Source organism: Pongo abelii, chromosome 8 (assembly GCF_028885655.2).
Source record: "Pongo abelii isolate AG06213 chromosome 8, NHGRI_mPonAbe1-v2.0_pri, whole genome shotgun sequence".
In the NCBI taxonomy this organism is placed as follows: domain Eukaryota; kingdom Metazoa; phylum Chordata; class Mammalia; order Primates; family Hominidae; genus Pongo; species Pongo abelii.
In genome coordinates, this window is record NC_071993.2 from 96,693,173 (window position 1) to 96,718,375 (window position 25,203).

Sequence of the window (25,203 nt, forward strand, 5' to 3'; positions counted from 1 at the left end):
ACTTAGGATCAGTTTAACTCGTTAGTGGTTTGTTTGTAAGCTCTGTTAGGGTGGGTCCAGACAAGCTTCAGCCAGGGCTAACTGAGAGTTCACTACTAAGGTAATACTCTTCTCAGAAGGCTTCCCAGTGCTTAATGTATTACAAGGTCTCTTCAGTCTGGCTGATGGGGTGGTGATATCTCTTCACTTTTGCTGGAGATTCCAGGAATTATTCATCCTACTTCTGCCCAGTGTTTCTTTCTTTAGCCTTGTGAGGTGTCACCACAAAAATGTACTGATCAGTACTCAGCCAAAGACTCAAAGGGATCACTCTGTGGAAGTCCAGAGCTCTCCCTCTGTGAAGCTCTTACCTCTTCAGTATTTTGTCCTACACATTTTAGTTGTCTTAGTTTCCCTAAAGTTTAGTTTCTGTTTTTTCAATTCAAGGAGACTCCTGGGCTCTGTTTGGGTACTGTTCCCTGTGCTGTAACCTGGAAACTGCTTCTAGCAATAAGCTGGATCAATTGTAGGGCTCAATTCACTTGTATCCTTCCTCTCAGGGATTATAGTTTTATGCTGCTGTTCCCATATCTGAAAATAAATAATGCATTCTTTAATGTCCTCTGGATCCTCCTGGAGAACAGAATCATGTTGGGGGGTTCTTAGGCTCTCATAAATATATTGTAACATTTCCACTTCCATAAGCCTTTTGACCATTTCTTCAAAATACAGTAACACAGTTTCAGCATCCCCATATATTTTATTCTAGGACATTGCCATGTCAAGCCTATCCCAGCAGCGTATTATGACCAGTTACAAAGGCTTTGTATGATATTAAGCCTTGAATCATAGAAAAGTACTCCTATGTTAATACACTTGCTTCTATTCAGACTTATATTCTATCTTCCTTGTCCAACATCCTTCAGCTATATCTCCCACATTTTCCTCTAAATCCTGCCAGTATGTAGTAGCATTAGGGGTTTATGTTGAGGGGAAAAGAGGGTGAATATTGGGAAAGACAAATATCTGATGACATTTTTATAAGATCTCCCTCCAAGGAGGAGGAAGCTTTTCTTCTCTTACAAGGGGAAGGGATTTGATTCTGTCACCTCAGAGTTCTCAGGACATTCTGGTCCTTTACAATTCTCATCTGTGCCTATTCAGATGTTTCTAAGGTATCAAGATGCCTCATTTGTTTTTTTCTATTAGGACTTGAATTGCCACAGGAGACCTTTTGAGGCTGTGCATTCAGTTTTCTTTGCAGTTCTTATGCTCTTACAATTAAATCCTATCTCCATGAGTCATCTGACTGTTTTTTTTTTCTTTTAACACTATGCCTTGTGGTTTAAGATGATGAGAGTCTCTTCATAAGCTGTCATGGAAGCTTTCTGGATTACACAAAATGCCTTGAGTTGATGGTTGACTTGAGTCTATGCTTTTCTTTTGTCAAGGCCTCTAAATCAGTTAAAAAAAACCTCAGGCAACTTAACAATACCTGGTGTCAGAGAATAAATGAGATGTGTAGCTCATGCTTGGAGTGAGGGAGCATCAGCATGGAGTGGCAACAATGTGAGGAACTGTTCATCACAGCTGGGCTGGGATCAGATGTGAGTGAGGCTACAAGGATATAAGCTATACTGCGAGTATTTCATATAGGCATTAAGTGATTTAGAACCAACTAATTTTTAGCATCATAAAATTAGGGTTTCATTGGCTTGTAGTTTGACAGTATACTTATTTATAAAATGATTTGCACAACAATCTTTAAAGGTAGGTATGATCTCGATGCAACTTTGGGGGAAACTGAAGCTCAGTAAAATTAAGTGACTAGCCCAAGGATGCACAGTGATCAATTGCAAAGAATGAACTCTGTTTTGTCTCTGAAGTATGTGCACTGCCCATTATGTTACATAACCTTTCTTTATTGCTCCTATCAATTCATTCTACATAAGAAACATCTTATGTGGGAAACACTTCAATCTAGCAACTGGTTACTATAATGAAAAGAGATAGTGAAACTAGATACTTGAATTGGCCAGTTTATATATTAACAATTTTGTGATGGATTCAATTAAATATTTTATGAAAACCTTGGAAGAGTATGAAATAATTATACAGTGTTTATTATTTTAGCTCTCATTTATCTATTTTGGATACCTGAACTTATATGTTAAAGAACATAAAGTACATGTAGTTAGGTTGGAACTCAGCTGGGATTCAACTTGTTTGCTGAAACTTCAGATACTATAAACTAGTATCCTGTGTAGTCAGAATTATATTATCTTGACTCATTAATTTTACTTAGCATCTATTTCATACTACATACTGATTTTATTAACTTCTAATCACTCTTGTTTCACTTGTTTGAGATGGGTAAAGCAGAATTTATCTGGAGTTTCAGATTAAGGCTGACAGATTAAATCTGCTTCTGTTATTGTTTGTTTCTGATATTAAAAGAGACTTCTCATTATGACCCCAGTCCATCCAAATTGTATACTATAATGGATTCTATATGACTAAATTAAAGGATCTAGATTTTAATAGTAAAACCATTTTATAGCAGCAGTAGTTTTATAAATGGATATTTTACCTATTAAACAAAATGTAATTGGAAAATAAAATACACTGTCATTCAAATAACATCTCATGTTATAAATAATCAGTTTGGATGCAGCTACAAGATTTTTCTGGCACAGAAGTAAATTAAACACTTCAGTAAATTGTCAAACTGATGAAAATCCTAACCCTGTGCATGTTGTTTTAATGGTGTAAGAATATGCACAACAAGATGTTTTTGTTCTTTTATTTTTATCAGAGTAAATGGAAGAATAGTGTCACAGGCAAAGGTTCTAGGATTTTCCTGGGAAAAGGAGGTTATAGCAGTTAGAAATGCCAGCAGTAGCTTACACCAATAATTTATTAAGATTTTTGTTTTTACATTATTGGCATTCCAGCGGTAGGTGGTTACTGTTGTAGGCTCATCTGCTCAACTCTCCCATCAGGGACCCAGTTACTTTCTATCATTCTGAACTGTTATTCTTAGCATGTACACCTTCATTCTCCTGTTGGTTGCCTCACGGCTACGAGATGGCTGCTGTAGGTCCAGCCATCAGGAAAAATGGGGAAAGAGCAGGACATGTAAGATCCTATATCAGGCCACTTTCACATATATTTTCTAGACAAGGATTATATCACCAGGCCATGTTTAGTTGCAAGGAGACTGGGAAAGTGAGGAACAGAATTGATTTGGCTAATCACAACTCATCTCCAGAGAATAGGGAATTTCTGCTTCCATATAAAGTTGGATACTGTTCAGAAAGAACAGGCTGGATATAAACCGTTTGTGTTTTGGTCAGCAATATGTTCTGGTTTTGGTTTGGTGGTGAAAAAGAAGCTTACTGAGGAAGGGAGACACCTGGAAGTGGTCTTAATCTGGCCATAAGGACCATGACACTCTAATATTAATTGATGGCGTATGGGTTTCTTTTTTTCCAGAGACATCTATAAACATGGCTTTGTTACTAAGCCAAAGCCAATTATCTTTCAAAGTGATCTTCAGTTTGCTATTAGCTTCCCAGAAAGAACAGTATGATTATTAATAAGATTGAGACTAATAAACTACGGATGAGCGCCAATGAGCTAATTTGTAACCTCATTTTTATAAATGACACAAGCTTTTCACCCTAAGAAAAAGAGATATATTGAGAAGACAAACAAAAAATCCAAAACTAACCTTCTTCCTCCAAACAGAATCTCTTCCTTCTTTTCTTCTAACATGAAATATTGTTGTTAACCAAGTATTTTTCTTCTAAAATTCTAGGAACCACTTTTTGGAAATCTAGAATTAGTGAACTCAAATGGTTGTTAATGTTTTATTATTGGAATAGTGAAGCAAACTAAAATAATTAAAACTGATAGGGATTACCATATTTATTAGCATATGTTTCCTACATAATAGTTTACAGTTGATATGAGAAGAGAGGAAGCTGTGAGATTACCTGACTGGATGGACCTTTGCAGCACTGACACCTGCTGCTGAATTTCCAGAAATTTCTCCTGGCAAATCTCTGTGCTGAGAAAGGAGTAAACCAATTTAGAGAAGAGGCTTACAAGTCCAAACAGGAGCAGATGATGAAGAATCAGATAAACATTAACTCCTGAACCTACTTAAGCAACTAAGATTCAATTAAACCCAGTTCATACCTCTTTGGTAAGTCTGAAGTTTCAGAACTCTTGCTGCTAAGATTCAAATTACTGAGCCGTACAAATTATTTTTCCTCCAATTGTGTAATGAAATATGGGAAAGACAGAAAAAGACACAAATGCATATGGTAATCCAGAAAAGATTCCCCCTCCCTATTTTCTTTTGAGTTAGATAAAAGCCAGAGCACCTAACAGAATAAGATACCGAGGGAACCAGTGTAGTCATCCAAAACAGTGAAACAACTATTTTAATTCATAAAAAAGTATCATTGTAGTAGCCTTCATTAGGTATTCCTTCTAAAGTCACTTTAAAGGAAAAAGAATATGTTCAGACATAGCAAAAGAAAAAAACACGAAGGCAAAATTCCTTCAGATTAGGTTTTGGAGATTTTTTCTATCAAACCCATTTTGTAAATAGGTTTTCCACCTGATTTAAACCAATTGTTTTGTTATTCAAAAGTCTACGTTGTTGTTTTGCATTTTAAAGTACAGCCATTCCCCAGGGAACTGTCTCTGCGATTAGAAGGAGAATTTTAAATTCCCCTTTCCACAGATAGATGTGTAGAGGAAAGAACACCGAACTGAAAGAGAAGCTTGGCTCTGCCACCTATCAGATTAGGTAAATCTGTCTCCATCTGGGCTTCACCTTCTCCTCTGTAATATGATAAGTACCTAGATTGGACTAGATGATCTTTCAGTTTCCCTCTCTGAGTCTGTTTGGGGGCTGCTATAATAAATACCATAGACTGAGTGACTTAAACAACAAACATTTATTTTGCACAGTTCTGGAGGCTGGGAAGCTCAAGATCAAGGTGTTGTTGATTTGGCTCCTGGTGGGGACTTGCTAGTTTTGGATATGGCTTGTTTATCCCTAGCAAATCTTATGTTAAAACTTGTGGTGGTGTTGGGAGGGAAAACCTAGTGGGAGGTGCTTAGGTCATCATCAATGGCTTGGTGCAGTTCTTTCAGTAGTAAATTCTTGCTCTGGTGGGACAGGATTAGTACTCATGAGAACTGAATTAGTTCCTGATACAGTGAGTTGTTATAAAACCAAGACAACCATCGTGAAACTGCCTTTGCAAAGATTATGACAGTGAGAGAAGTCTGGCATGGCCGCCTCCGTCTTGCCTCTAGCATCACAGGCTGTCTGTCTCCGCTCATTCCTGGCCATAGACCAAGCTAACCATGGGAAGAATTTAGTTTACAGTTTAATTGTGAAGCAAGGATAATAATAGTCGCTTCCTAAAACTGATCCCCTCCTTGTTTGGAGACTGAAACAGTCTTTGTAAGACAACAAAAGGTCAGAAGATTAGTATTCTGAGAGGGGCCTGAATTCTGCTAAAATGTAAGTATAGTTAAATGATAAACAGCTGTTGTTTCCTAGCTTGTTTTCCTATAATCCCTTACTGCTCAGGAGTCATGAAGCAGAGGCCACAGACTTGTAATTTCACCAATTGCTCCTATAGGTAACATCACTATCATAGAATGTAAGATTGGTCTTTTGAGATTTTTTAGATTTTTGTATTCTGGTGACCAATTGATTTCACCCAGACTCATGCCTGTTGACTCAGTTGGTCCTGTGACCCCCTTCCAGAGACTGACTCAGTGCACAAGAACCATTTTCCATACCTCTATAATTTCATCCCTAATCAATCAGTAGCACCCATTCCTAGCCCCCCAAGTTATCCATAAAAACCTTAGACTGAGTTCTCGGGGAGGTTGATTTGAGTAATAAACTTCATCTTGGTTAGCCCTATGTTAATTAAACTCCTTTGCCACAAAAACCTGCTGTTAGTGCATTAGCTTTTTTGGGCAGTGGGCAAGATGAACCCGTATGCTTGGATTTGTTTCCACTTTGTGCATGTTCACTTATCCTTTAACCTTTTATGTTATATTTAGACCTAGCATATGACCCTCGCCAGAAACTGAGCAGATGCTGACACCAGAATACATGAAAAACTGACTTTTGAGGGAGAGGTTTGCATCTGTGGAGGAAATGAAGTGAAGTAAACAACAGATAGAAACAGGCTTTCTTTGAAGCCCCCCTTGTTGGGACCTGGGAAAGATGAATTGAGAGTCTGATAATTTAAAGCTCTGACAGAAATATTTACTGCTGGCTACAATTTATTTTTTTCTGAAGGCTGCTACCTGTGAGGTTTCATCTGCATAGTAAGACCCCTTTGCTAGTAAGGTGTTTCCTCTTCTCTTCCTTCCATAACCTGTTTTGCTACCATAACCTATTTTGCCATGCTCTAGAGCCCTCATTTTTTCTGTAACCTCAAGATGGTATAAAAGTGTCAGCCCTCTTATATTTCTTTGAGTTTTAATATTTTATATGACTCTTGTGCACATATATGTATGTCATAAAATTTGAATGCCTTTTTCCTACTAATCTGTCTAGTATCAGATTGTTTTATAGACTCAAATTATTGAACCTTAAGGGGAAAAATGTAAATTTCCCTATAGGTTTATAGCTAGAAGGAACTTGCCTTGAGTCTCAAATGAGATGTTGGACTTCGGACTTTTGACTTGATACTGGGACTAGTGAACACTTTTGGAACTATTAGAAGAGAAAATTGTGTAATTGTGTTTTGAATGTGAGAAGGACATGAATTTTGGGGGGCCAGGGGCAGAATGCTATGGCTTGGTTATGGCTTGTTTGTTCCCACCAAATCTCATGTTGAAATTTGATCCTCAATGTGGCAGTGTTGGGAGGGGGGGCTGGTGGGAAGTGTTTGGACCATGGGGGAGGATCTGTCATGAATGACTTATTGTTGTTCTCCTGGTAGTGAGTTCTCGCTCTAGTAAGATGGAATTAGTTCTTGCAGGAACAGATTAGTTCCTGAGAGAGTGAGTTGTTGTAAAGCCAGAATACTTCTTGATTTTAGTCCTGCTTTGCATGTGTCTACTTTTCTTTTGACCTTCTCTGCCATTTTTTGATGTAATGTGGCCCTCACCAGAAGCTGAGCAGGTGCCGATGCCATGTTTCTTGTACAGCCTGCAGGATTATAAGATAAATAAACCTCTTTTTCCTGCAAACTACACAGTCTCAAGTATTCTCTTATATCAACACTAAATGGACTAAGACAGGGCTCTTTTCCTGGTTTGAAGATGGTCATCTTCTTGCTTATCCTCACATGAGAAAGGGAGAGAGAGTTCATCTCTTGTGTCTCTTTTTATAAGAGGACTAATCCCATTCATGAGGGCTCTACTTTTATGACCTAATTACCTTTCAAAGGCCCCACCTCCAAATACCATCAAATTGGGAATTAGGGTTTCAACATGTGAATTTGAGAGGACACACAGACATTCAATCCATAGCACTTTTTCCGCCTCAGTATTCTGTGTTTCCCAGTCTCTGTGACAGAGGCCTGTATGGTCTAGGCAGGCAACTTAATGGAAGAAAATGGGCAGGTTCAACTTAAGGCAAACTGAGGAGAGTGTGCCCAGGCTAAGGGACACAGCTACTACTCAGCTCAAGCCCACAGATGTGAGCAAGATTGCAAGGCTCATGTTGTAATATCTTATTTTTCAGGGGAGACTGCTCAGAAGTCAATCTTTTTGCCCTTAGGTCTGTTCTTCCACTCCCACTGCTTGGCTTTAAATTGTGCAGACTGACTCCTATAGGCTGCGGTTTTCAGATTCCATTTCAGCTGGCTTCTGTCTAGGTCCTACCAATGGGAGGCACTGGTGGGAGATGGGGGTGAGGAAAAAGGGAGAAACTTGGTTGTTTCTAACCCTGCCTTTCAGCCTTGAACAATGCCTCCGGCAACAGAAATATCTCTAAAAGGACTCTAGCTTTTGAGAGACAGGCCTATTACAACTCCGGCTTCCACTGAGTGACCTTAGTTCTCTTCTCGTCCCTTCCTGCACACCCTATATCTGCCTCCTCCTCTCTCTCCAGTTTTGATGTGACAGTGGCTTCCTTTTGTTGCTAATCTCTATGCTCCCTCACAATTCCCTGTTTGTTTATCAGTTCTCCCTTCACCTATATGACCAATTTTCTCCATTATGTACTTCGTGTGTCAAAGATTCAGAGTTACTTCTTTTCTCTGAGGTTGGACTCTGACTGATGTAGGCTAGAAATATGAATTCTTGCCTGAAATCTTCCCATTTTTAAATGCTGATAGATGAGTCAGAATTCTCCAGAGAAACAGAATCAACAGGATATTAATTAATTAATTAAATTCTAAGGTATTTGCTCACATGACTATGGAGGCTGACAAGTCTATAATCTGCAGGGTGAGCTGGCAGGCTGGAGATCCAGGAAAGCTGACATTCCACTTTCAGTCTAAAGGCAGTCTTCTCCAGAACCCAGAAGAGCCAATGTTGCAGATGAAGTCTGAAAGCAGTCTGTTGGGGAGTTCTCTCTTGCTGGGGAATACTGGTCTTTCTGAAGGAGCTTACTCACATGGGGGAAACTTCCTTTACTCAAACTCTGCTCAAAGTTTCTCTTGCTCAAAAATACCTTCACAGAAACACCTAGAATAACGTTTGACCAGATATCTGGGCACAACATAGCCCCGCCAAGTGGACACATAAAATAAACCATCACAGCTGGCAAACAATTAAAAACACCCACTGGGTCAAAGAAAATATGACTTCAGCTTCCAGGTAGATTTGTAACCTCTGTTCTCTAAATGTACACGGTCAAAGGAATAGACAAAGAAAGATTTTGGCAAGCTTATAGAATTTCATGTCATAAGAAGTGTTCAATTTTGTATTCTCCCTAGGATAACTGATGCCAAGGAGTATTTGAGGAATATAAGCTGTGTGAGAAGAAAGGCCTCTGTTGTTGCAATTCTAGCACAGTGCCAGGCACTTAGTAAATGTACAATATATATTTGTTGAATGAATAAATAAAATGAGTTAAATTTAATTGGATAGTTATTTAATGATCACCTGCTAGAGGCGAGGCACTGCATTAGGTGCTGTTGGAAATTCAAAGATGTGTAAGACACACCTTTGTCCATTATGCACTTGCAGTTTGCTAATGCATGTAAGGCTAAGTGATAAAAAATTTTTGTTTCTCTTGAGAAAAAAAAGAACAATGGATATATTATGGGCAATAGGTATTATATACTTAACCACATTTCCTTTTGATTTTGCTGTCTGGAAACACAGAGCTAAATTTCCTATTCTAACCTGGCGGGAATACAGCAGCATCCTAGAGCCAGCTTACATGTGCTTTTGTCCTTCTCAATGGTCCTTCTCCCTTCTGCTTACCCACCTGTTCTAATGCACATTCTCCTAGGATTTTACTTGAAAAATAAACCTTTTATAGTTTTGTTGATTGGAGTCTCTGTAAGCTGACCCAGATCCTTTGTGGAATCAGGTAACCTGAAGTTTCTCGTGATTCAAAGGAGAAGTGACTTTGGCTCTTTGGATTAGGGAAGTGTTTATCCAAAGGTGGCATCTCATAATTTTAATTTCCATTTCTCTGATGATTAGTGATGTGGAGCATTTTTCTTACATTTCTTTGCCATTTGTATATCATCTTTTGTGAAATGTCTATTCATGTCATTTGCCCACTTTTTGCTAGGATTGTGTATTTTTTCTTGCTGATTTGTTTGAGTTCTTTGTAGATTCTGGATATTAGTCCTTTGTTGGATGCAAATCCATTCTGTGGGTTGTCTGTTTATTATTATTATTATTTATTTATTTATTTTTTGCTGTGCAGAAACTTTTTAGTTGAATTAAATCCCATTTATTTTTTTTGTTGTTGCATTTGCTTTTGGGGTTTTAGACATAAATTCTTTGCTTAGGCCAATGTCCAGAAGAGTTTTCCCTAGTTTTTCTTCTAGAATTTTTATGTTTCCTGGTCTTATATTGAAGTCTTTAATCTATTTTGAGCTGATTTTTGTATGTGGTGAGAGATAGGGATCCAGTTTTATTTTCTTAAATGTGGCCATTCAGTTTTACCAGTACAATTTATTGAATAGGGTACCTTTTGTATACTTTGTCAAAGATTAGTTGGTTGTAAGTATTTGGATTCATTTCTGGGCTCTTTTTTTTGTTCCATCGATCTATGTGTCTACGTTTATAACAGTACCATGCTGTTTGGGTTACTATAGCCTTGTAGCATAATTTGAAGTCAGGTAACATGATGCCTCTGGATTTCTTCTTTTTGCTTAGGATTACTTTGCCTATTCAGGCTCTTTTTTTGGTTCCATGTGAATTTTAGGATTATTTTCTCTAATTCAGTGAAAAATGATATTGATATTTTGATAGAGATTGCATTGAATATGTAGATTGCTTTGGCAGTATGGTCATTTTCATGATATTGATTCTTCCAATCCATGAACATGAGATGTATTTCCATTTGTTTGTGTCATCCGTCATTTCTTTCAGCAGTATTTTGGAGTTGTTGTAGAGGTCTTTCACCTCCTTGGTTAAGTATATTCCTAGGTATTTTATTTTGTATCTTTTGCAGCTGTGTAAAAGGGATAGATTGACTTCTTTATTTGATTTTAGCTTGGTTGCTGTTAGTGTATAGCAGTGCTACTTTGTGTACATTGATTTTGTAACCTGAAACTTTGCTGAATTTATTTATCAGGTCTAGGAGTCTTTTGGAAGAGTCTTTAGTGTTTCCTAGGTTTACAATCATATCATTGGTGAACAGTTGATAATTTGACTTTCTCTTTTCCAATTTTGATGCCTTTTATATATTTCTATTGCCTGGTTCCTCTGGCTAGGACTTTTAGTACTATGTTGAATACAAGTGGTGAAAGTAGACATCCTTGTCTTTTTCCAATTCTCAGAGGGAATGCTTTCAACTTTTCCTCATTCAACATGATGTTGGCTGTGGGTCTGTCACATATAGCTTTTATTATTTTGAGGCATGTTCCTTATATGACTAGTACATTGAGGAATTTTATCAGAAAGGATGCTGGATTTTATTGAATGGTTTTTCTGCATTTATTGAGATGATCATATGGTTTTCATTTTTAATTCTGTTTATGTGATAAATCATATTTATTGACTTGCATATGTTGAACCATACCTGCATCCCTGGGATGAAACCTACTTGATCATAGTAAATCATCTTTTTGATGTGCTATTTCCTAGTATTTTCTTGAGGATTTAGCATCTATGTTCATCAAGGATATTGGTCTGTAATTTTCTGTTTTTGGATGTCCCTTCCTGGCTTTGGTATCAGGGTGATATTGGCTTCATACAATGAGTTAGGGAGGATTTTTCTCTTTCTCAATCATTTGGAATAGTTTCAGTAGGACTGTACCAATTTTTCTTTGAATGTCTGGTAGAATTTGGCTCTGAATCCATCTGGCCCTGGGCTTTTTAGTTGTTGGTGGTGAATTTTTTGTTCATGATTTAATCTCACTGCTTGTTATTGGTCTGTTCAGGATTTCTATTTTTTCCTTATTCAAGCTAAGAGGATCGTGTATTTCCAATAATTTGTCTATTTCCTCTAGGTTTTCTAATTTGTGTGCGTAGAAGTGTTCATAGTAGTCTCAAATAATCTTTTGTATTTTTGTGGTGTTGGTTGTAATATCTCCATTTTCATTTCTAGTTAAGCTTAAACTAGCTAATGGTTCTATCGATTTTGTTTATTCTTAGAAGAACCAAGTTTTCATTTAATTAGTCATATATATACATATAACTAGTTTGTTGAGGAATTTATCAGAAAGGGATGCTGGATTTTATTGACTGCTTTTTCTGCATCTATTGAGATGATCATATGTTGGTTTCAATTTTATTTATTTATTCTCTGATCCTTGTTATTTCTTCTCATAACTTTGGTTTGGTTTATACTTGTTTCTCTAGTTCCTTGAGGTGTGATATTAGGTTGTCAATTTGTGATTTTTCAGACTTTTTGATGTAGGCATTTAGTGTCATAAGCTTTTTCCTTAGAACTGCTTTTGCTGTATCCCAGAGGTTTTGACAAATTGTGTCACTGTTATTATTCATTTTGAAGAACTTTTTAATTTCCATCTTGATTTTTTGTTAACTCCAAAATCACTCAGGAGCAAACTGTATAATTTCCATGTATTTGTACAGTTTTGAGGGTTCCTTTGAAATTGATTTCTAGTTTTATTCCACTGTGGTCTGGGAAGATATTTGATATGACTTTCATTTTGAAAAATTTATTAAGACTTGTTTTGTGCCTATCATATGGTCTATCTTGGAGAATGTTTCATGTGTTCATGAGAAGAATGTATATTCTGCAATTCTTGGGTAGAATGTTCTGTAAATAACTGTTAGGTACATTTATTCTAGGGCACAATTCAAATCCAGTATTTATTTGTTGACTTTGTGTCTTGATGATCTGTCTAGTGCTGTCAGTGGAGTACTGAAGTCCTCCACTATTATTGTGTTGTTGTCTATCTGTTTTCTGAGGTCTAGTAGTAATTGTCTTATGCATCTGGGAGTTCCAGAGTTAGGTCATATATACTTAGAATTGTAAAATCTTCTTCTTGGATTGATTGTTTTATCATTATATAATGACCTTCTTTGTCTCTTTTTTAAATGGTTGTTGCTTTAGTTGTTGCTTTAAAGTCTGTTTTACCTGATAGCTACTCTTGCTCACTTTGGTTTCCATTTATGTGGAGTATCTTTTACCTTGTGTCTATAAGAATCCCTTAATTGTTAGGTATGTCTCTTGAAGACAGCAGATATTTGTTCGACCATTTTTTTTTATCCATTCTGCCAATCTGCATCTTTTCAGTGGAGCATTTGGTTCATTTATATTCAACATTAATATTGAGACATGTGGTATTGTTCCAGTCATCATGTTGATTGTTACCTAGTTACTTTGTTTTCTTCATTATGGTATTGTTTTATAGGTCCTGTGAGTTTTGTGCTTTCAAGAAGTTCTATTCTGGTGCATACTGACCTTTTGTTTCAAGATTTAGAACTCCTTTTAGCATTTCTTGTAGGACTAGTCTGGTAGTGCCAAATTCCCTCTGTATTTGCTTGTCTGAAATAGGCTTTATTTGTCCTTCATTTATAAATTTTAGTTTTGCTGGATGCAAAATTCCTGGCTGAGAAGTTATTCTGTTTAAGGAGGCCAAAGATAGAAACCCAATTCCTTGTGGCTTGTAAGGTTTCTGCTGGGAAGTTTGGCGTTAGTCTGATAGGTTTTCTTCTATAACTTACCTGTTTTTGTCTCTCTATTGTTAGAATTCTTTCCTTCATGCTGAATTTAGATAGCCTGATGACTAGATGCCTTGGTGATGTCTTTTTTTTTATTATTATTATTATACTTTAGGTTTTATGGTACATGTGCGCAATGTGCAGGTAAGTTACATACGTATACATGTGCCATGCTGGTGCGCTACACCCACTAACTCGTCATCTTTTTTGCAATATATCTCTTAGGATTTTTTTCAGTTTGCTGTTTTTGGATGTCTAAACTTCTAGCAAGGGTAGAGCAGTTTTCCTCAGTTATTCCCCTAAATAAGTTTTTCAAACATTTTGCTTTTTCTTCTCTTTCAGAAACACCAAGGATTGTTAGGTTTGTCCATTTTACATAATCCCATATTTCTTAGAGACTTTGTTCATTTTTTAAAATTCTTTTTTTTGTCTTATTGCATTATTTCAAAACCCTTGTTTTGAAATTTCCAGCTCTGAAATTCTTTCTTCCTACTTGGTCTAGTCTATTGTTAAAACTTTCCACTGCATTTTGCAATTCCCTAAATGTGTCTTTCATTTCTAAAAGTTCTACCTGTTTTTTCTTTAAAATCTCTATCGCTTTAGAAAATTTTTCATTCATATTCTGAATTGTTTTCTTAATTTCTTTATGCTGGTTTTTGCCTTTCTCTTTTATCTCCCTGAGTAACTTAATAATCAACCCTTTGAATTCTTTCTCTGGTGTTTCAAAGATTTCATTTTGGTTTAGATCCATTGCTGGAGAGCTGGTGTGATATTTTGGGGATGTAAATAGAACCCTATTTTTCTGGTTTATTTTCATTTAGATAGACGATTTCTTCTAATTATTTTTAAATTTATTTTTTATTCCATGGTGAGGATTTTATTTCTTTTTTTCCTCTTGAGGATGTGACTTTAACGTTTATAGTGGATTGTAACCTAACTCAGCTCTGAGTGCTTTTAGAGGTGAAGACTTCATATGAGTTCCTTGGCTACAGGCAGTTTTTGTATGACGCCTTTCTCAGATGTTGGCTGTAGTAGTGATATGCTTGGTGTGTAAGCAGGTTCATTGTCTCCTGTGGGTCTTGAATGGCAGAGGTCTCATGGAGCTTATCTCATTCCCCAGTGGTGTGTATGTATGTATGTATGTATGTATGTATGTATTTATTTATTTATTTTTTCCAAGTATTTTATTCACTGGGTTGAGCAGTTTAGGCTTCAGGCCAGTAGGACGTATCCATGTGTAGAAACCAGCTGTGGCTAACGTAAGTAGGTAAATGTAATGCTCAATGGTGGGCAGGGGTGGCAGCCTTGACAGAGGAGGCTGGGGGAGCTCTCAGTGAAATGCACTGAGATCTTTTCAGTGGGAAGGGAAGGAGCCACCTCAGCTCCCCTGTCAGGCCAGCAGGAAAGCAAGCTGTCTCTCAGTCACACTCCTGACCCACAGCGTTCCAGCTATTCAGATCAGACAGGCACTTCCTATCATCTGCAGGAATGCTGATTTTCCGTGTAGAGAGGGATTGTGACACTAACTCTTGTGCAAACCTGAACCTGGAGGGCACTCCTGTGGGGATGCAGTCACCCTGAAGCATTCCAGAAAGGCTGTCTACAGGTGTACTCACACCCAGCTCCCATGAGAGAAGCCCAAGCTGTGTCTACAGTGGTGGGCAAGAGGAGAAAAAGTCTTGTTCTGCAAGACCCTTCATGAGCACCAATGCTGTCTTCCTGTTAGGATAGAGCTGCAAACTTTTCCCACTGAGCTCAGCACTGCACTTGTGCCTCTGCTGAAGTAAACTTCTTATAAGCATAAAGTTCTGGGACTAAAGGCCTGTCATCTGGATTGTCCCACATCTTTTGTCCCGCAGGGTGCTTCCTTGATGCGGTGAACTCTCCCTACCCCTAACAGTAGGAGTCCCTAAGGGCCAGACTACTGTGAATCCTGCTGCTCCTCTGGGTCTAGCCACCCAGTGGGGCTGCCACACTCCAGGCTGGTGCTGGGAAATGGCTGCAAGGAATTCAGTGATGTGACTTATCCTCTAGTATTTCAGCAATGGGTTCCAGCACCACTTCTGATGGGAGTGGCAGGGGAATGATAGACTCTGTGAGATTTCTTTGGTTATAAATATCCTTTCTGTGTTGGCTTTCTCAAATGCCAGTTGTAGTGGCGATGAACTGGTCATGGGGACAGACTCAGGACCTCCTGGTTAGCCAGGGTAACATAGGAAATGGTAATAGCTGAGATCATACAGAAGTTTTCTCCTTCCTGGGTGCTGTTATTATGCCTGCAGGTGTTATAATGGACTGTGTTACTTGGCTTCTAGCCAGGAGGTGGTGTTTGCAAAAGAGCACCAGCTGTGATGGTAGTGGTAGGATTTGTGCTTGTCTTGTTACTCAGGGGAGGTACTCTGGTGTCTCAAACAATGGGTGGGGCCACAGATCTCCCCCAAATACCTGTCTTTTGCATTAAACTACCAGGGTGGGTAGAGGGGCAAAGTTAGGTGGGGGCTGGGTTAGGCAAGTCCACATCAAGCTTGGCCTCTGGGCACAAGCAGCAGCTCCAGTGGGGATTGGATGACAGTTTTCTGACCGCTGAAGTAATGTTCCAGGGAGGAGTGCAGCTGTCTCTGCTGCACAGAAGAGTCCACATGGGAGTGGGGAGCAGCGGGCAGCAGTGAGCCCTACCCAGCTCCCACACACTTGGCAAAGCAGGTCTCACACAGGCAGTGTTCCACTAGCAGCAGCTAGCTTGGTTCCAGGGAGTCTGCACTCAGAACTCAAAACTGCCCCAGGCCTTAAGCCTTCCTCAGTGAGACAAACCCTGCCTTTCAGGCCACACCCCTACTGGTCCACCTGTGAAGCTGGGGCATCCAGCTCCTATGCTCATGCATACAGCATACTTCCCATTTACTCCTCGGCCCTAGCCAAAGGGCTTCATCTTCACTTCAGATTATATTGCCAATCTCAGTTGGGAGCTTCTCTCAACCTGTGACCACCACCTGAGTTAGCTGGAAGACTTCTGTGAAGTCCCCTGTGATGTAGGATCAGAAATGGCTTCCCTCTGTTCCCACTGGAGTCTGGGTGTGCTGCAAATCACCTCCCGATATTGTTCCTTCTCATATACTTCCCTCACTCACTAACTCAGCTCTAGTGCTGGGTAGGGTTAAGGCCTTCCCCCGTGGCCTGGATTGCCAGGTTCCCCAGTGGGAGTGTACAGGCAGTTTCTTCCTGCTCACACTCTAGGGACTTATGGTTTTCTTCCTGGCTCACAGTGTAGGCTGCAGCCCGCTGTTTCCTTCAAAGGGTCTGTGGTTGTTTTCAGTTTTCCTGTTAAGTTCCTGTGTTGCTTTTCGGAAAAAAAGTTTACAGCATGAATCTCTACACATAATTTTGTCTTTCCAAGTGGAAGAGGTGTGCTAACCATGCCTCCAATACACCATCTTGGAAAAAACAAACAAACAAAACCAAAACAAACAAACAAAAAAACCTTATGCTTATTTTATGGATGAAAACAAACTTCTCTGTTTGAAAACATTTGCTGGCTTCCCACTGCTTATAGAACAATGTCCACATTCCTTGGCTTGATGCAGAAGTCTCCTCTATTATTTTCTATTTATTCTCTTGTACCCTTTAGGCTTCCTCTAATTTGGACTCATTCATTCAGCAAATATTTGTTGAGCACCCACCATGGACCAGGCACCATGTTGTGCATCAGCATAGAGTGGGGAATCAGAGAACATTCCATATCCACTCCACTGCTAACACTCTCTTTTCCAGAAATTCCCTGGGATTGTGTCTTTGTTCTTCTTTTCCCCTGCCTGCAGTGTCTTCCCTTCATCCTTTCATGAGAAAATGATCACTCATCCCTTATGACCATCTCCTCTGAAGTTATCCTTGATTCTTCCTTCCCCATGTATTCCTATTGTAATTATCAAATTGTATCCTGTATTCTAGCCAGTTTTTAAAACTCCAATTAGTCAAAATACTCAACTATAAATACCCCATCGACAGGGATCATATCTTATTCACCTTCTAATTCTTGCTGCTTGGCAGAGTGCCTGGCATGGTGTAGGAATGAATAGAGATCATTGGACTGATAGGGGGAATGACACAGTCTTTGGCCTCCTGGTCCAGTGATCAACCTCCTCCACATTATTTTTTCTCATTTATAGTGAGTAATGTATCCACCAAGTCCAAGAAAACATCCATTGCCAATGATGTGAAAGCCTTAGAATAGCTTGAATAGAAGTCAATCTGTGAGAGTTTCCTCACATTCAATGAATCATTTACTGAGAAACATGGGATTAATTTTACTCTCAATTTTTGAGTGTGTTCATTTGTTAATGTTTATTAGCATTTTATTTACTTATTTTGAGAAGAAATGTTGGTTATTTTAATTTCTGTTTATTTTTATTTTAAGCTTTCAGCCACTGAGGAGAATGAAAGTAACTTATTTTCTTTCTAGAGAGTCAGTGAATATCACATAGAGAATAATTGCTGAAGTGTATTGCTCATGTGGCTGCAAAATGACCTAGCTATTAATGCAGAATGGATCCTTTTCATTTCAAAAACTGTTGTTTGAACCTAATTGATTGTAGTGCTAGCAAAATATATGAATACTAATTACCATGAATGCTATCATTTAAAAAGGTGAGGTATTTATTTCTGTTTCAGTCTTGCATTGAGCAAAGGTATGTATTTGTATTAGTCAGTTTTCTACTGCTATAACAGGATACCACAGAATTATTAATTTATGAAGAACAGACATTTATTCTGTGTATGAGTCTAGAGGCTGGGATGTCCAAGAGTGTGGTACTGGCATCTGCTGAAGGCTTTCTTGCTCCATTATAATATGGCAGAAAGGCAAGTGACTACATGAGATAGAAAGAAAGAGAGGGAGGGGCCAAAATCATCATTTTTATCCTTTTTATTGTGTTTATTATCTTAGGAGTATTTTTAGCAGGTTACTACTCCTAAGATAACAAACACACTACCTTAGAAAGCTACTCCTAAGATAACAGACACACTGCCATACAATGGCATTAATCTATTGACCTCTTAAAGGCCCCACCTCTCAACAGTGTTACAATGGCAATTAAATTTCAACCTGAGGTTTGGAGGAAAGATTCAAGCCATAGCAGCCTTCCTGTTGGGTTTTTCCTTGAAAAAACCGTGGTTGAAAATTTACTTTCAGATGTTATTTCAACTGTGAATTACATGGAAGCTTCTTTACTTGCACATATTTAGAATTTTGGGGATTGAAGCTTAAAACTAAAATCATATCTATATCTATATATCTCTGTATCTATCTATTAATATCTATCTATCACCTTTTCTAAAAGAATGAGAAACAGTAGAATGTGTCCTGTTTATTTTTGGCTATAGTGTATGGTTGAATTTGTTCACCAAGTTTTGTTTTATAATCTAGAATTTTGATATAACTCAATGTTTCTAATTTTTGAGAAATTACAGAAAATGGAATAGATTTCAAAATAGTGGAGCAAATTTCTGGGCAAACTTGATTCTTTCACAAAGGAAAAAGGAGAATGAAGTCTGCACACCACAGACTGGTGTCCTTGAGACTAATATTGGGAAAGACCCTAGAATAAATTACTGAAAGATAATTACTAAACATTTAGCTAAAGAAAGTGTATTCGCTAAAAGATAATAATAAATTTGTAAAACTGATGATTGTCCAAGTATTTCACTGTACTGTATCATAGAGTACTCTTAAGGTTATGTCTATTGTTTCTATAAGATAGAAATACTGTATAATGGTATGCTACTGCCATGCTTTCCTTCTCAATGCTGTGTTCATTAAGTCAACTTGGCAGCTTGAAATTGGTCTTGGTGGGAATATTTACACCAGGAAAATCAGCAAATGCTATAAGTCAGATCTTGATTTTTTTGTTGTTGACTGTCTAGACTTAAAGTGATGAAGCAAATGTAAATAATACAAATAGACACAATAGTATGTTGTGTCTATAGCCATTACACTGTGAATAGCATATAACATTAAGAAAATATTTTTGCAGTATGAAAACTGTTTGCCAATTCAGCAAATAAATCATTCACATCATTGACAGATAAACAAAGTTCCAACATAGGTCCCTGCTGTTTTGCTTTTGTCCTTACTTGTTAACATGAATGAAAGTATCAACCAAAATTCATGTCATAAATAAGCTCATTCATTGTTTGCAACCATAAGTTGAATACAGATACAAGATTCAGCAAAAATCGACAAAAGCATTCTGTGAGAGTCAATTGTCTACATGAAATTTACAATAAAGAGTTTGTGGTATATTTTATTACTATTTGTAAATTTTGAGTTATAATTCTTTATATCAGTAAAATTTGTAATAAGCTTTTATCAATACAATTTTGTATGTATATGTGTGTATATATATGTGTGTACATGTGTATATATACATATACACATACATATACGTGTGTACATGTGTATATATACATATACACATACATATACGTGTGTACATGTGTATATATACATATACACATACATGTACATGTGTGTACATGTGTATATATACATATACACATACATGTACATGTGTGTACATATACACATACATATACACACATATACATGTATATACATATACATATATACGTGTATATATATACACGTGTGTATATATATACAAACACACACACACACACACACACATATATATATAGATATATTTTTTTCCCCTCCCTCAAATGACTGGTTGTTAAACATTTACCAACACACCGTGGCCTAAACTTATCCCTAAATCCCATCCAGCTTATTTTCTCCTGTTGAGATACTGAGTACTATTCCCTCAATTATTCTTTCTTTGATTTCCTATGTAATGTGTAGAATGCCCGTTATACTTGGGCATATATTTCTCTTCTATAATACTTAACTTTGAGTTTCATTCACTGGTCATCCTATTGGCAACTCTCTGGGAAAACATGTCTTCTCCCTCTCTTTGTGACATGCATTATGGCCTTAGCTTATAGCCCATTATTCTATCATCAGGTCCTGAAAATGGAAATTGATTTTGCAGCACATCTTATAGCCATTTGTTCACTTCCCACTTTTTCCTTTCTCATCCAAATTACAACTCTCAACTCTAATGATGTTGAAATATATGAAGTCCCACTTAAGCTTGCAAGTCCTCCAGCTTCCCTCCATGGACTTCATAGTCCTGGGAGATGTTTTCTAGGCCTCTATGGTGGAATTCGCAGTCTCCACATAAAGTAGAAGCAGGGAGAAGGTAACTGTCATGGCCTCCATATTCTCCATAGACGGGTCTGCTACTAGGAGGACATGTCAGGCTTATGAGAATCAAATCTCTGTTATGCCAAGGAAGTTGACATTGAACACTGAGTGCTTTTTACTACAGGCCAAGAAACAGGCTTCTTGGAGCTTTCAAGAACTACCCTTCTTGTTATAGGAAGTAAAAATAACCACTTCTCCGATAAGTGACAATTCTTCCCGTGTCCCTGTGAAGAAACTGCCTCAGACTATTGTAAGGCCTTATTGCTCCAGTCTCCCCTCATCATCATCTTCTTGGTCATTTTCTTCCACGCACTAGTGTCTCCTCAGGCTCCTTGTTGTCATCACCTTCTTGGTTATTTGAGGTTTCAGCTTAGAGGTCTCCTCCAAGAAGCCTTCTCTGCGTGGTAGGGCTCCTAGGTACCCCTGCAGCACTCTGCACTCTGACTGCAGAAGTGGTGACATTGCTACATAACTGCCTTACTTCTAAACTGTTTCTCACACTGCTCTGTGAGGACAGAGACCATGTATCTTTTCTGTATGACTTTATCTTCAGCCCTAGTGTAGTGCCTGATAAAAGGCAGGCACTCTAAATATGTACACTGAATGAAGCAATGAATGAATCATTGAGTGTTTTCTTTCACATATTATTTCCTTCATTTTCTCTTTAGCTCCTCATTGTGAATATAAACAGAGAGTCCTCCACTTCTTATGCAGGAAGAGGAACGATTATGCAGGGAGACCACTCATATTTGACACATATAGCTGTAATTGCTTATGGAAAAAATTCAAGTGCAACACAGTTCCACCATTTTGTCATCTTATTTTAATGTAAGAACAGAGCCTCTTGGAAAGAAGAGATTCATATAAAAATCTGGCATCTATTTTCCAGATGCCAGAGACGAAGCCTTCATATAGCCTTAGTTTAGCTTTTTATATACCAATAAAGTTATTTTATCATCTGGTTTGGATGCTGACCAGTGATGATTACTGGGTTGGAAACAGCTTACTATACTTAGCCATCTATCAATAAATGCAGTCACCAGCTGTGATAAATTAGGATTATAGAAGACTTAGGTGAGAATTTCAAAAAATGGTTCCTATTTCTGTATCTTTGCTGTGCTTTAATCACCTGGCTTTGTGGCTGACAATTGGACATTACAAACCATTTGCCCTAATCTAAAAGCAATAATTTCTCAAATATGGGGAACACTTATATCAGAATCTCTTGGGATTCTTATGATACTGGGGATTTCTGTTTCTCTCAGAAATCCTAACTCAGAATCTTGGAAACACAGCTTAGGAATTCGCATTTTAAGTAAGCATATGTAACAGAAACTGTCAGTGCTCCATCCAGATCCTCACGAATCCTATTAACTGCTTCTGTGTCTGGCCCCTGACTTTTTGATATGCTTTTACAATGGACTCTACCTGCCACTTGTCTTCAGCATGAGGGTCAAGGTTGGGAGGAATGTCTGGGAGTTTATCAGCTTCCCATCTCCCTTTTGGCCAACACTAACTGGTGCTGAAGTTTGAAAGCCCTCACCTTAAATAGGAGAAAATATCTGAGGCATAACTTATACTCCAGATATTCCTAAAGGATCAGGCTGAAGATACTCCTATGCCACTTTGCCCAAATCATATCCTTGCTTGTCAGATTTCTTAGAGACAAAGGCTAATGCTGAGATTTTTGTTCAAGTGATTTGTTGAGGGAGTTCTCTCAGGATGTGGTTTTGATTGGAGACTTGCGTCAGCCTGGCTCTATGATAGAACTCGGGAGGATGAATGACCCCATAGAGCTGGTCTCGGCTCAGTCAGTCATTGCTCATTGTTAGTTGGGGGACAGGCCTGGGCTGGGGAGTGAGGCATATCTTCTTAGGTGAGATTGCTTCCATTAGATTGAGGGCAGCTAACACTCAAACACACTCACAGCAGCTGGCTTGTGAAGCAGAACTGAGTGGGCCACTGTGGGTTAATTTTATCTGTCAAGTTGGCTAGGCTATGATGCCCAGATATTTGGTCAAGCACCAGTCTTTGCAGTGATGTTGCTGCGAAGGTAGTTTTTAGGTGTGATTAATCAGTGAACTTTGAATAAAGCAGATTATCCTTCACAATGTGAATGAGCCTCATTCAGTCAGTTGAAGGCCTTAAGTGAAAATACCAAGGTCTTCTGAGGAAGAAGGAATTCTGCCTCTGGACTGTCTTCAGACTTGAGATGGAAACATCAACTCTTCCCTGGGTCCTCAGCCTGCCAGCATGCCCTAAGAATTTTGGATTTGCTAGGCCAACAATCTTGTGAGCTAATTCCTTAAAACTAATCCCTCTCTCACTCTTTGTGTATACACACACACACACACACATATATATACACACACACACACACCACACCCTGTTGGTTCTGTTCCTGTTGAAGAACCCTGAGTGATACAGCCACCAACAGCATCTACTACACTTAATTTTTTTCCTCTTCCATGTCCTATTTTTCCACTCCTTTACTAGTTCATCCTGGAAGTATTTCTTTAATAAATTACTTGCATGTAAATCCTTGTTTCAGGGTATGTCTCTAGAAAACCTGACCCAGGAAAGCATGCTTAGTAATTCTTTTTTTTTTTTTAAGTTTATTTTAAGTTCAGAGGTACGTGTGCAGGTTTGTAATATAGGTAAACTTGTGTCATAAGGGTTTGTTGTACTGATTTCATCACCCAGGGATTAAACCTAGTATCTATTAGTTATTTTTCCTAATTCTGTCCTTCGTCCTACCCTCCACCCTCTGATAGGTCCCAGTATCTGTTATTCCCCTCTATGTGTCCATGTGTCCTCATAATTTAGCTCCCACTTGTAAGTGAGAACATGCAGTATTTGGTTTTCTGTTCCTGTGTTAGTTTGCTAAGGATAATGTTCTCCAGTTCCATACATGTCCCTGCAAAGAACATGATCTCATTCTTTTTTATGGTTGCATTGTATTCTATAGTGCATATATACCACATTTTCTTTATCCAGTCTACCATTGATGGGTATTTAGGTTGATTACACGTCTTTGCTATTGTGAATAGTGCTGCAATGAACATATGTGTGCATGCGTCTTTATGACAGAATGATTTATATTCCTTTGGGTATATACCCAGTAATGGGATTGCTGGGTAAAATGGTAGCTCTATTTTTAGCTCTTTGAGGAATTGCCACACTGTTTTCCACAGTGGTTGAATAAATTTACACTCCCACCAACAGTGTTATGAGCATTCCTTTTTCTCTGCAACCTTGCCAGTACCTATTATTTTCTGACCTTTTAATAATAGCTATTTGCTATTTGGACTGGTGTGAGATGGTATGTCATTGTGGTTTTGATTTGCATTTCTCTAATGATTAGTGATGTTGAGCTTTTTTTCATATGCTTGTTAGCTACATGTATGTCTTCTTTTAAAAAATGTCAGTTCATGTCCTTTGCCCATTTTTAATGGGATTTTTTTTCCTATAAATTTGTTTAAGTTCCCCTTAGAGGCTGGATATTATACCTTTGTCAGATGAATAGTGTGCAAAAATTTTCTCCCATCTTGTAGGTTGCCTGTTTACTCTGTTGATAGTTTATTTTGATGTCAGAAGCTCTTTAGTTTAATTAGATCCCATTTGTCAATTTTTGCTTTTGTTGCGACTGCTTTTAGCATTTTCATCATGAAATCTTTGCCCGTTCCTGTGTCCAGAATGTTATTGCCTAGGTTGTCTTCCAGGGTTTTTATAGTTTTGTGTTTTACATTTAAGTCTTCAATTCATCCTGAGTTAATTTTTGTATGTGGCATAAGGAAGGGGTCCAGTTTCAATCTTCTGCATATGTCTAGCCTGTTATCCCAGCACCATTTTATCAAATAGGGAGTACTTTCCTCATTGCTTGTTTTTGTCAGCTTTGTCAAAGATCAGATGGTTATAGGTGTGTGGCCTTATTTATGGGCTCTGTATTCTGTTACACTGCTCAATGTGTCTGTTTTTGTACCAGTACCATGCTGCTTTGGTTACTGTGATCCTGTAGTATAGTTTAAAGTCACATAGCATGATGCTTCCAGCTTTGTTCTTTTTGCTTAGGATTGCTTTGGCTATTTGGGCACTTTTTGGTTCCACATGAATTTAAAAATAGTTTTTTTTTTCCTAGTTCTGTGAAGAATATCATTGGTACTTTGATAGGAATGGCATTGAATCTGTAGGTTGCTTTGGGCAGTATGACCATTTTGACAATATTGATTCTTCCTATCCATGAGCATGGAATATTTTTCCATTTGTTTGTGTCATTTCTGATTTATTTGAACAGTGTTTTGCAGTTCTCATTGTAGAGATCTTTCACCTCCTTGGTTAACTGTATTCCTAGGTATTTCATTCTTTTGTGGCAATTGTGACTGAGATTGCATTCTTGATTTGGCTCTCAGTTTGACTGTTGTTGGTATATAAGAATGCTAATGGTTTTTGCACATTGATTTTGTATTCTGAAACTTTGCTGAAGGTTATTAGCTTAGAAGCTTTTGGGCTGAGACGATGGGTTTTTCCGGATATAGGGTCATGTCATCTGCAAACAGGGATAGTTTGACTTCCTTGTTTCCTATTTGGATGCCCTTTATTTCTTTCTCTTGTCTGATTTCTCTGGCCAGGACTTCCAGTACTATGTCGAA

At 38.0% G+C, this 25,203-nt stretch overlaps 1 long non-coding RNA gene across 2 annotated transcripts in view; it reads left to right on the forward strand.

Annotated features, from left to right (window-relative positions):
- Positions 1-25,203, forward strand: part of LOC129048310 (uncharacterized) — a 60,588-nt gene that overhangs the window by 27,299 nt on the left and 8,086 nt on the right. The window contains exon 4 of one of the 2 annotated variants that reach the window (XR_010141593.1): positions 3,938-4,189. The exons of the other annotated variant lie outside the window; for it this stretch is intronic. This is a non-coding gene — a long non-coding RNA (uncharacterized LOC129048310). The remainder of the gene's footprint in view (positions 1-3,937; positions 4,190-25,203) is intronic. 2 annotated transcript variants of the gene reach the window in all.